The sequence below is a fragment of the Vidua macroura genome, chromosome 11, assembly GCF_024509145.1.
Source record: "Vidua macroura isolate BioBank_ID:100142 chromosome 11, ASM2450914v1, whole genome shotgun sequence".
NCBI lineage: Eukaryota > Metazoa > Chordata > Aves > Passeriformes > Viduidae > Vidua > Vidua macroura.
The window spans coordinates 13962289-13974312 of NC_071581.1; positions in this window are offsets into that span (position 1 = coordinate 13962289).

Consider the following 12024-nt stretch of genomic DNA (forward strand, 5'->3'; position numbering starts at 1 on the left):
TTTGTGTTTGTTTTTAAAATCTACTTCATCAAAGCAAAGGAAAAGTTCTGACTCCATGAGAGAGAAGGAAAAACCATGTAGCTAGATGGACTGCAGTTACTACATCAAAAATCTACATCCAAATCTACATAGCAAGAACTAACTTAAGGCTCCCTGGCCAGAAGAGTGTGATGTTGGTTTGCTAAAGACTGCAGCTGTCTGGGAATCCTGAAGTTATCAAATATTTGTGCGGGATCCATGTATACATCGTGTGTCTTAAGAGAATATTTCCTGTGAGAAGCAGCAAAGGATCTGGATTTACATGTGGAGATAGAAAACTTTGTCTCCTTTTCTCTAATTCCACTTAGCTAGAAGTCATTTAGCACTGCAGGTCTCAGAGACCTCTGCTATTCATAGTGAGTGACATGCCCAGCTCTGGTCTGGGCTTCAGCTCTGAAGATGTCTCAGTTCCCAGCTGAGGAGTTGAGACTCACCTAAGGACCACAAGTTTCATTGTATTTTGCCATTTTTTCATGTCTTCCATTTTAAGAATACGGACCATAGTTTACTTTATCTCCCTGTTCAGACCAGCCTGTGCAATAAATTCAAGGTCATCATGTTATTCCTTTTCCAGCTGTTTTTGTTATTAACTTTCTGAGGAGGATCACTTACTTATTTCCACTGAAACAAGGTCATAAACACACAAGACAGTACTATACATCTCTAAAACAGGAGTGTCACCTAATTTACACAAGAATTTGTCTCTGTTGGAGCTTAACAGTAGAACAAGACAAGTTTTATTACCTAATTCATATGTTTATGATCAGTCTAGAAGGATTCCATTTGTAAAGTAAAATTTATACCTTTTGTGATGATAACATCTCATAGGATTTAGGTAAGGAAATAGTTTGGTCCATAGCAAAAGTTAGAGAGAGCTTTACCAAATTTATTTTTAAAAATTGCAAGATTTCGTTAATCCATGAATTAAATCCATTTTGTCAATGTAATAATGACCTGCTGGATGTATGCCCAAGTGTGACCAACTACTAGCAAGTGTTTCTTTCAGAAGCATGAAACAGTGAGGTGCACAAGAAGAAATACTGCTGCTATGTTTCTCTGCTTGTAGCCTCTGTTAAATATTTACCTTTTGAAAGTTTTATTTAGTTTTTCAGCCAAATACAGTTTCTGTGATACTAAAGGCTTAACATCACCCTATTTCTGTACAATGAAGCAGCCAGGATTTGGGATCAAACCTACATGAAAAAGTCATCTTATACTTAATGTAAGGTTGTTTTGGGGAATAAATATTTAGCATCAGGCCCTTAAGAAGCAAGGTATATTAATGGAATAGAGTAAGATACTGTGCACTTACTGCTTTCAGAAAGGCTTTTGTAAATGCTAAATGTATGCTCAGTCAGTATTTTTTCTTGAATGTTCCAGGTCAATAGAGTAAACAATTTAATTTGTTATTGTTTGTTGCTTGTTTCTGTTTCCTGTACTCCAATTAGTAAATTGAGAAACTAAACTGATTTGTCTGGTTTCACTAATGAATAGAGGGCAAATAGAAAGGTCAGGTTCAGACTGAGTTTTCAGAAAAGTACAAACACATGATCCATAAAAATACTTTCATTTACAAAGAAGTGGCAGGTTGAAAACAGGAAATGCCTTATTTTTCTCTGTTGAAATGAATCAGGTTGTGATAAATAATAGGAGCAGTAGGGTTGAGATCTGACCTTACATTCCATCTGTTTTACTACAACAGCTCTGAGTTCCAGTTGCAACCAGGAACCAACACCAAAACAGACTGGGAATCTCTGGCTGCCTTCAGCAAATAGGAGCAGGCTGTGCTGCTTCTTATAAGACACAAAACGGACTGAAGCAGCCCAGAGCACATCTTGAAAGCTCCTGAGACTTGTCACAAACTTTCACTGATAAGCTGTTAATTACTCCTTTGCTGTTGTCATGCCATCCTTACTATAATTCTGTTATGAATTGGTTGCAGAGAAAGAACTCATTTTCTCCCAAGCTCTGTGTGTGTCATCCAGACAAGCAGTGAGTCAACATCAGAGCCAATTTGACTTCAGTGCTATTGTGGTTTAACCCTCTGCAAGGTCCTTGTTTCAAGATGCTGCATCTGCAGCTCTCAGTCCTCAGCACAGGACCACTGTTCTCTGCATTACCAACTGCCCAGAGCTGGTGCACAAACTTGTCCCTGTAGCAAAGTAAAGAATTGTGAAATGCCTATTAATTCAAAATGGATGTAATGGGTAATTTCCAACCCACTGCACTTGTAGTTTGGGACATAGCTATAAGACTAATTTTCTTTTCTAAATAAGGCACCCTATTTCAAAAGGTGTGTGGGAACCTATGCACAAATGCAGTCAGTAGGAATTTGTATGCTAAACTCCCACAATACAGTAAAAACTCCTGCACCACAGGAGGTGGTATGTAGGAGTGGGTGGGCAAACTTCAGAACAGAAGAAGGTAGTGAATCACTTGAAATTTTCTCCTTACTCTTTATTTATGTATTCAATTACTTGTCCCAGTTTTTACCTCCTAAGCACTCTTATTTTACATGGTTATTTCAAGGCTGAATAGAAGTGCTACATTCTTGATGCAAACCTGTCTTTACTCCCACTTCCTCTTCTCTTTAAATTTGAGATGCAAAATTTTACTGTAACATGATGAACCAATTCCCAATGCAAGTTCTAAATCTAGCTTGCAGTTATCAGTTATTATCCAGGATTCTCAAAGATGTACCACAATTCTGTTACCCTTGAATTTAAAGACATTCATATTTTGTAGACAAACAAGTCCTGTTGTGTTACTGTTTACATAAAACAGAAGAGATATATGGCACATATTGTAATACAAACTTTCATTGGATGGGTCAAGAAATGCGACTTTTCTTCTTGGTCCATCAAGGTGTTAGAACTGCCCCAGAACTGGCAAACAGAATGTTCATTGGTTAAAGAGCTCTCCTAGAAAAATAGCAGTGTTTGAGTTCTAACACTGCATGGCTAGAAAAGGGACAATAGGTGGGTGTCTGCATGATTCTAGAGCAGCAAAAGCATCAGAGCCAGCTGCTTGGACAGACAGTAGTTATACCCTTGACCAAAGGCTACATTTTGAAGTGGTCACAATTGATTCTAAATTTTTATGTTTACGCATTTCTCCTTTTACAGAGAATTCAAACCTGAATTGATTGCATTTAAAACTTTCCACAGCTTTACCATCAATCTGCTCTTTAAGTTAGACTTGCACTGGAAAGTCAACTATGGAAGAAAGCACATCTTCTGATTCATTACTGAATTCTCTATTTCTGATAATTTGCAAAGCTTCTGCCTGAAAAAACTACATTTAGTCCAGAGACTTGTTATATCATGCTTTAAAATTAGCTTGTGACTTTTAAATCCAGTTCTAGACTGACAGGGTTTCATTAGAGATGTTTCCAAAACTAGTAATTACCCTCTTAATGAGCCCTTGAAGATATTGTTTATATTTATAATTAGATTTACAGAGGACACTCAATCAGTTCAAACACAGCTGGGTGCATGGTGCTGGCTGAGACAGTCAATCCACTGGAAAGTCCAGTCAGACAAAATTGCCTTTTGACAAAGAGCACTGAGCACTGGTACCTTGCAATCTGCAAAGCTAATGAGAATACTGCTGCTTTGCATATTCCACAATAAAAATGGTGATTCTCTGCTAGAGGAAAGATTTTTGATTTTTATTTTTTAATCAGGCTGACTTTCAGTTGTGGTCCTGCTGAGCTCTACTGTATTTGTGGATATTTGGGATTGGGGTGGGGTGGGGGGGACGTGCTGTCTCATTCACTGAGATACTTAGCCCAGGGACAAGGTGGAATGGTTTCTGACTGAAAGAGAGTAGGTTTCAATCAGATTTTAAGATGAATTTTATTTACTCCTTGAAGTCAGAATTGTTAGAACAAGATGTATGAGTCCACGACCTTATGGAAGCTTTCTTAACCTACACCTGGTGGCCAGTCCAGAAATAATGGAGCACAGCACAGCACCAACTAAGCACAAATCTGCAAACCAGACATGACAGCAATTCCTAGTGTTTCATTTCTATGTTGCTAATAATAAGCAATGTCTTTGCTCTTTGAAATCCAGAGATGTTAAGAAGAGAAAAGTACTTATGTACCTGTCAGGGTGATGTGATAACTTGTAGAAGTACTTACCTGTGTAGTGCCTAATGTTAATTATTATTTACTGTGTAATTTCTTTCTTCTTCATTATCTTTTTACATTGCCTTTCTGTGCTCCATTTATTTCAGTGCTTTTTCTACTGACAGTAAAGTTCTAACTACAAACATGCCCATGCAAACTAGAGGAGCTCCATGGAAACGAAGGTATTCCTTTTCAAACTGACTAATTTTCCTTACATAACTGCTAGAAGATGATCTGGCAGAGCTAATGAATTGATAAAGATGGCTGGAATATGCAGGCAATAATGTATTTACACAAACTGGTATTTGCTTTAAAAATTATTTTCTATAGTTAACTGCTACTATTGTCTTCTGCAGCTGGAAATTAAACCAGGAAAGCTGTATGTTCCATTTTCTCTGTTAGAGTGAACATGCTCCTCAAGCACATCAGCCGCAGAATAGAAAGCAAAGCTATAAAGTTGTTAGTAACATTCTAATTTACTCTAGAATTTTACATAGGTTTCCTAAGGCTGACTGACAAAATTTCCTCCTTAATTTTAAAATAAAAATTAATTTAAAAATTAGGCTTCATCTTTGTCACCCAGCTGCAGCAGCATGTTCACACTCAATAATCTCCATTGCCATAGCAACACATGCTTGTCAGATCAGGGCTGAATTGATGCAGGAGCCTCTGTGCAGAAATCTGCTAACCCTTAGATATGCAACTCTAGAATTCACTAGAATTTCTTTTTACTTTTAGAAAGGTAACATTGTTATACAATACAAGATAAACATCTCAACCCATCTGGTCTGAATCTGTGTGACTTGCTTTCGAATAGACCAGAGTTTTGAAGTGCTTAATATAGCTAGGAACAGAAGTGGATTATTCAGGGGACAGGTTTTCATGTAAATTGCAAATGGAAGTAGAATCATAGTTCATGCTGAGTTGGAAGGGACCCACAAGGATCACCGAGTCCAACTCCTGGCCCTGCACAGGAACACCTCAAAAATCCCACCCTGTGCCTGAGAGCATCATCCAGATACTCCTCAAGTTCTGTCAGGCTTGGTGCTGTGATCACTGCCCTGGGGAGCTCCAGTGCTCAAGCACGCTCTGGGTGAAGAACCTTTTCCTAATATCCAACCTAATTCCCCCCCCGGCACAACTCCAGCCGTTCCCTCGGGTCCTGTCACAGCAAGGAGAGATCGGTGCTGCCGATCCACTGTCCCTCCCGAGGAAGGGATGAGCTCTGCCCTCAATCTCTTCTCCAGGCGGAACAAGCCAAGTGCCCTCAGCTGCTCCTCATGTGCCTTCCCCTTATTTACCAATTAAATAATAGGACACAAACACTGGGTATCATCTTTTTCCCTTTGGAGTCAGCAGAGAGTCCTTCCCCCTTTTATTCTTTGTAGAAAATAGTTTGTTCACTTTTCCCCTACAGCCAGTCATAAGATGCTCAAGTTCCATTGTCATCATGCACAGCTGGATTAAGCAAAGTAGGAGTGCAGAGATAAGTGATTTGTGCAAGTTTACATATAAAGCTGTCATGAGAAATACTGTTTTGCAGCGCTGGATGAGTTATTACTGCATTTATCATTATTACATATGTTACCATTTATATTTTCATCATTACCTGATTAAAAGAAAAAAAGCAATAATAAAATCTCTCAGGTAATGTTGCACATTTCATCTGGTTCTGGGAATTCACCACATAGATTGCTAGGCCTGGTTTTCACTCCAGTGTGCTGTGGTTTAGAGCCTTGTTACATTTTTAATCAATCAAGCTCCAAGTGGCTTATCACAACATTCCTAATTCAAGATGTAACATAAATACAAAATTTAAATGTTAATCTTTAGAACAGACAGAAATTCAGGTTTGCAGTTAATAATCTACTTCCACATAATATTTCTTCTTTTCAAAAATATGTTTTGAGACCTTTAAAAATATAGAGATAATGATGAACTTAATCTATAGTTATAGGTTTTCTAACCTCAGGGTCTGTGGAATAATTGAAATTATTAAGTTCTACTATACCTTTGTATCTGGGTGAGAAAAGATCCCAACCAAGTGTCCTGGGCTCCAAAACATACACTATGCCATCTGAGTTCCCACACAATGTGTGTGTATGTTTATTCAGGCAAGAAAAATCATGTGCACACAAAACATTTTAAGTTTAATTTGCTATACTTACCTAGGGTCCCATGCAATAGCAATGTTGCTATGGGAACAGGTTTTCAAAAAAGTAGATCACACATGACAGGCAGCACATTTTTGGATGTTTTTTGTATATCTTATGCCATGGTGGATGGCAAGCATATCAAAGTAAAGGCTAACTTAAAGTCTTATATGCCCTGATCTACAATGAGATTCCATTGATCATTTTGCATTATATTTTTTTAAGGATTCTACAAAGCACTGCTTGGTTCCAGGTGTGTAAGAACTCTTTTCCTTCATCTTTATATACTTTATATTAAATTTGTAATTTCCTATCTTCCTATCGGTCCTCCCCTTTGATTTTGTTTTTACCTAAATATATTCATAATGCTCATTTGCTCATTCATTCTTCCTGCCCATGATATACCTCTTTCTTTTTTCACTCTTTCTCTCTCTGTGTATATTTTTCCCCGGATTTTGAACCCTCTTTTGTGTATTTTGCAGTCTCCCTTTACTCACAGCATTAACCCCAGACAAAACACTCAGCATTTGCCCTGACAGGAAGGGCAGCAGACACCCAGAGCCACTGTAATGATACTTAGAGTGGCACTTTTTCATTCAACAAAATGGAATATGTATTTCTTCCTTCCACCTCCTCAAGAGATAACATGAGAGGAAGAGTCACTTCTGCTTTTTGTTTTATGCATTAAAAGAACTATGGCAAAATGACATGCACTTTCATTTGTTCTTTCAAAATCTCTTAATAAATCCATTTTTCAGAGTTTATTTCCTACTGTGCAGAGTAGCAGGTATGATGTTTTCTGTAAACTGATGACATAACCTTTACATCCTAGAAGAGAGTTTCAAAAGCTTTCATCCTCAAAGCTTTAAAAATGGAAGGTAACACAGCTGAAGAACAGCTAAAGACCGTGCAAGTGTAGCAGCATTCCAGAAATCTGTTGCATCAATTCCTTCTTTTTAAACGCTCATGAAAATGTTATTAAAGATTTTTGTAGGTCTTGACATAAAAAATGGTATTTCATGTCTTAATTTGACTTAATATGCATTGAAGAACTCTCTAGACTAATAACTTGCCTGACAAGCATCCTGTCCTGGGGTATAGGAGCCATCTTGCACTTCGTGTGGCATTTTGAGCTGTTAGTCAGACACCAGCAGTGTCAGGAAAATGCCACCCCAACTGGAAGGTAATATATTCAGAGCAGTTCTACTTTTCCAGCTTTCTGATTTTGTCCTGCTCCATGATTATTCTTCTGCATCAACATTTGCAGGAATTTGTAATTCAAATATAGAATTTTTCAACCACCAGCAGCCCAAGTTCCATCTGGGATTTGAACAGTCAAGCTGAGCTCCTTCTGCTACACACAATACTTACACCACCACTGCCAATAAATATTGTGAAATTAGAATTCTGCAGGCAGACTTCCTAATGAACAGAACAATTTGCTCTTTCACACTCTTACTATGATTCTAATTATGATTCCCATAAAAACTAATTTTGTGAGGTAACATTTTTATGTCCCAGTCAATCAAAATGTTAGTCACATAACCCTAAATTTGTGTGCATACTTAATAAAGTTTTAAAAAGTATGAGTGGCATGTCTATATGAACATGCACTGAAAGATGTATAGCACCAATTTCCTTGTGTGATAGTGAGCTGTGTGAATTGTATGAATCACTTTTGGCTTTGCCTTTTTTTTTTTACTTCTTTCTTTTACAGAAACAGAAAGCTCAACGTAAGCTTTTACAAAACTCAACATGCAGCAAGAGTAGTGGTAGAACTGGCTTACACACACAAAACTAGAAGAGATTTCAGTTATCCTCTTTATACCTGAAGTATTCAATTAATTAAAAACACCAATATATGCAGTTTTCTACTGCATTTCAACTGACATTAATTTTCAAATAAAAGTGTGTTGCATTTTTGTAAGATGTACCATTTAATCTTTTCCATTTATAGTCTACTATTTCACCTGCTGCTAACTCAGAAATATAGTGATTCTGAAGTTCACCATCGTAGTAGAATTAGTCACTATAAACCATTTCCCTTCTTCAACTACAATACAAAAAAAGTTGTATTTGTCTGGTAAGTACTTTAAATAATTCCCATTGCAGATGAGATGGCTACCAGACCACAAAACAAGCTGCTTCTACACTGCTTTGCCTGAAACTGTTAAAAATGAGGCTAATTTAGAAAACTGACACAATGCAGAAAATAAATGTCATAAACACATAGAGCTTGAATATAGTGAGTTTCTCCATTTCTCCCTCTTGTTTTGATGAAAAAGAATGACATATCATTATGTGAGTTATAGTGAGGTGGGGAAAAAAACCCCAGGTATGAATAGCTTTGTAAAATATCTTTAGACATACATAACATAAATAGTGACTGCATGAAATTCCATTTGTTTGTAAGCTAGAGGCACAGTAAGTCAATATTGACCAATTAAGCTCATTAAAAGAATATACCATTGCACTACAAAACATATTGTGTGAGTAATCCTTAAAAAAAATCTCTGGAGCTATTAACAGTTTCCCCTGCCCAGTTACATGCATTTAGAAGCCCTTAGAAAATTGTTTCTCTTTGTGATTTAACTTTGTAAGTATAGCATGAAGTGAGCACTCTCATACAGGATGCTACAGGTATCAACAGCTCCTTAGGCATGAACACCAAAATGCATGGCTGTAGCTGGGAAAAGAGTTTTTTAATAGATGTGTATCCACAGACAACAAGAGTTATTGAACAGAGCACTACATGGCAAATATTAAACAGTGAGTAAAAACAGATGTAAACATTCGTTCTTTACTGTTTATGCTCAGTTTATTCCTGAACACCCTACATTTCAGAAAATCCCCTAACTCTCCAAGTGTACTGTTGATGAAGGATTTTGCAGTGCTTTCTTCCTTTTGGGGAATGTGACACTAGATGGCACATCACACCATGAAATGTGTAATGAAGTGTAAGCAAATGCTGCTTGCACTAGAGCACACTATTCATTTAAAAAGCTCCTTAAATCAATACAGTAACACTTCTATATCAGAATTGAGGTCTGCTTCTGAAAAAGCTCCTTGAAGAATAAATTTCATACATATAAATAAATACGTATATGTATGAATAATATATATATGTACGAATAATATATTCATACAATAAACATTCATAGGTAGATGTTTACTACTAAATTAATCTTAACAGGGTGTATTATATATTAAGTTTCTATTACGTTAGCTGATGCTAAAATACAATTTAATATCCACATGAGAGTCATCAGTATTAAGTTATGCTTTTCTTTGAAAACCATTTGCAAAATAATACCAGCATGGTTTAGTTTAACTAGTGATGGGTTACTGTCCAAAGCATGATTTTAATTCACATAGCTTTGAGTGGCACTGCCAAACGTAGAACTCAGGACTGATAGCAGTCCTCAGAACTCAGTGATTTTTTGCATATTAGAAATTACTAAGCCTATAAAGTTTAGCTGTAGTTCTCCAGACCTCATTCTTTCATAAAGTAAGGTCGTATCACAAATCACAATGGTCAAAGCTGTACAGCTCAAGGTCTGGAGCTTTCCAGGCAACCAGTATAGTTTATTCATAAGGCAACTATTAAGTGTATTTTTAGGCCTGCAAATAAATATCTATGATTCACATAGGTATTATATTTGTGATGCATGGTTGCACAAAACCCTTTAAATTAGATCTGTATTTCACATACTTTGTAACAGCTTGGAAACATTTAAGTAGGAATTTAGCAGGCAGAGTATTCTTAAGCTACACTGATGTTCGATGCATGAATCCTGTAACAAAATGCGAAATAATCTCTGAGTAAGAATTGGCATACATTTCTTTTAAGCTCCATGAATAAAAAAAGAGAGCTTCTCTTTTCAAAATAGAAATAAAGGAAGACCTCATAGGGAAATAATTCAGTCAGTGGAAAACAGTGCTTATATTTGCCTTCATATGAAGGCAAGGAAGTGAGAATATAAAACAAAATGTAATCTTTTCTGGAAAAGAAAAGTAAATTTTAGGACTCTATTTCATATAAACTGAGTTAAAAGCCTAGAATGTTTTAAATGACAATATAATTGAAAGAAAAAGAAGTTAAGTGGTTGCCATGGCTGCCTCCAAATGCTTTGATAAGCTTTCCTGTCTTTATTTTTAATCCTAACTCTGAACTAACTCTGAATTTTTGTCTTTTACTGACATATCAAGCATTTTTCTTAATAAGTCTATTCCACTGGTTGATATCTTTTACTGGTAAAGCCAGACAACTTTGGTATAGTAAATCTCCCAGTTCAACATTTCAGTTCAACATTTTACATGTTAGAAACAAGACTGGAAAAGGATACTTCAATATCTACGTCCTCTGCTATGCAAAGATAACTGCAGTTAAACATTTATAGCCTTTTTTTCTTTCTCACCTTGATTTTTCTTGTCTCTGGGTAGATACTCAGCCTAGAATAAGATTTTCTAGCTGCATAACATGATTTGCTCCACTCACACAGGAAAAAGAGCCCATGGTGCTCTAAGTACAGCTAGGCAACCAGCACACCAACCACAGCTATTTTGGTAGTAGCAGCACCTTACAAAGTGGGCTCCACAAAGATAATGTGGTTAAAACTGCATCACTCAAAGTGGTTAAATTGTCAAAAATAGGTTTCCTCCAAATGCAGTAATCAGGCTTGTATTTGTATGTTGAAATTACAGGCAGTTTTCCACAGCATACAACTTTGTGACAAACCAAAAATACAGGTTTTTTTTCCCTTCCCAATACCCACATGCTGGTTTATGTTGTCCATTAGGTAGAAGGAAGTTTCCTCTGTCTTCAAAATAAAGCAATCCTTCAATAAAGTGAGTTTGGACTTTGAAATGACAAAATAGTAGCTGGGAAAAGATAAGCTCTCTCCTGTCATAATGCTGTAGCTAACCCATAATCCCTTGAATTCCATTATTTTTGAAGAAAGATCCCAGCTTGTACTACCCATCAATGAGGTTCTGTTTCCAACAGAATTGCACTCTAATTCAGACACTTTAGAATATGCTATGTTTTCCCCTGTAACTTAAGGGGAAAGTTAAATGGAAGTTGAAAGACTGTTCAGCTTCTTCGTGAACAACCAATGCTAACAAATTATTAATGAAAGAACTGTATTTGCTATGTCATTACAGCATGAGGATACCTTTAACATATTTTATACAGAAATCATGTTTTAATTGCAGTATTATGTAGCATTCCATCCTAGGATGGACAAATTAAATACAAACAATAAACATTGGGGAGATCTGTATCTAATCTCAGCCAGCATCCAGATGCATATGGCTACATAAACTGACAACTACTGGTGGGTTTGGGAAGACTTCATTTTATTTGTGTTATTTTAGTTAGTGATAGTGCTATAATTAGAAGTTGAAAATCCAAGGATGCAGCAAGATTTAGAGATAATAACACAGCCCTGAACTAATGACATACTCCTGTACTCTAAGGAGAGCAGTTTAGGCTTTGAGGATAACAACCACTAACAGTCCTAAAGCCACTCTAGGATCATGCAGGAGCACAACCATATGCACAAACTTGAAACAGCAAAGAACAAAGAACATGAAACCAAATAACCAGATTGAAAGGCTGCTCTTTCAAAAATCACTTGAACTGTGTGCTTTGTACTTTACCATTTCAAGCCCAAACTTACAGCCTGGTGTTAGCAATCA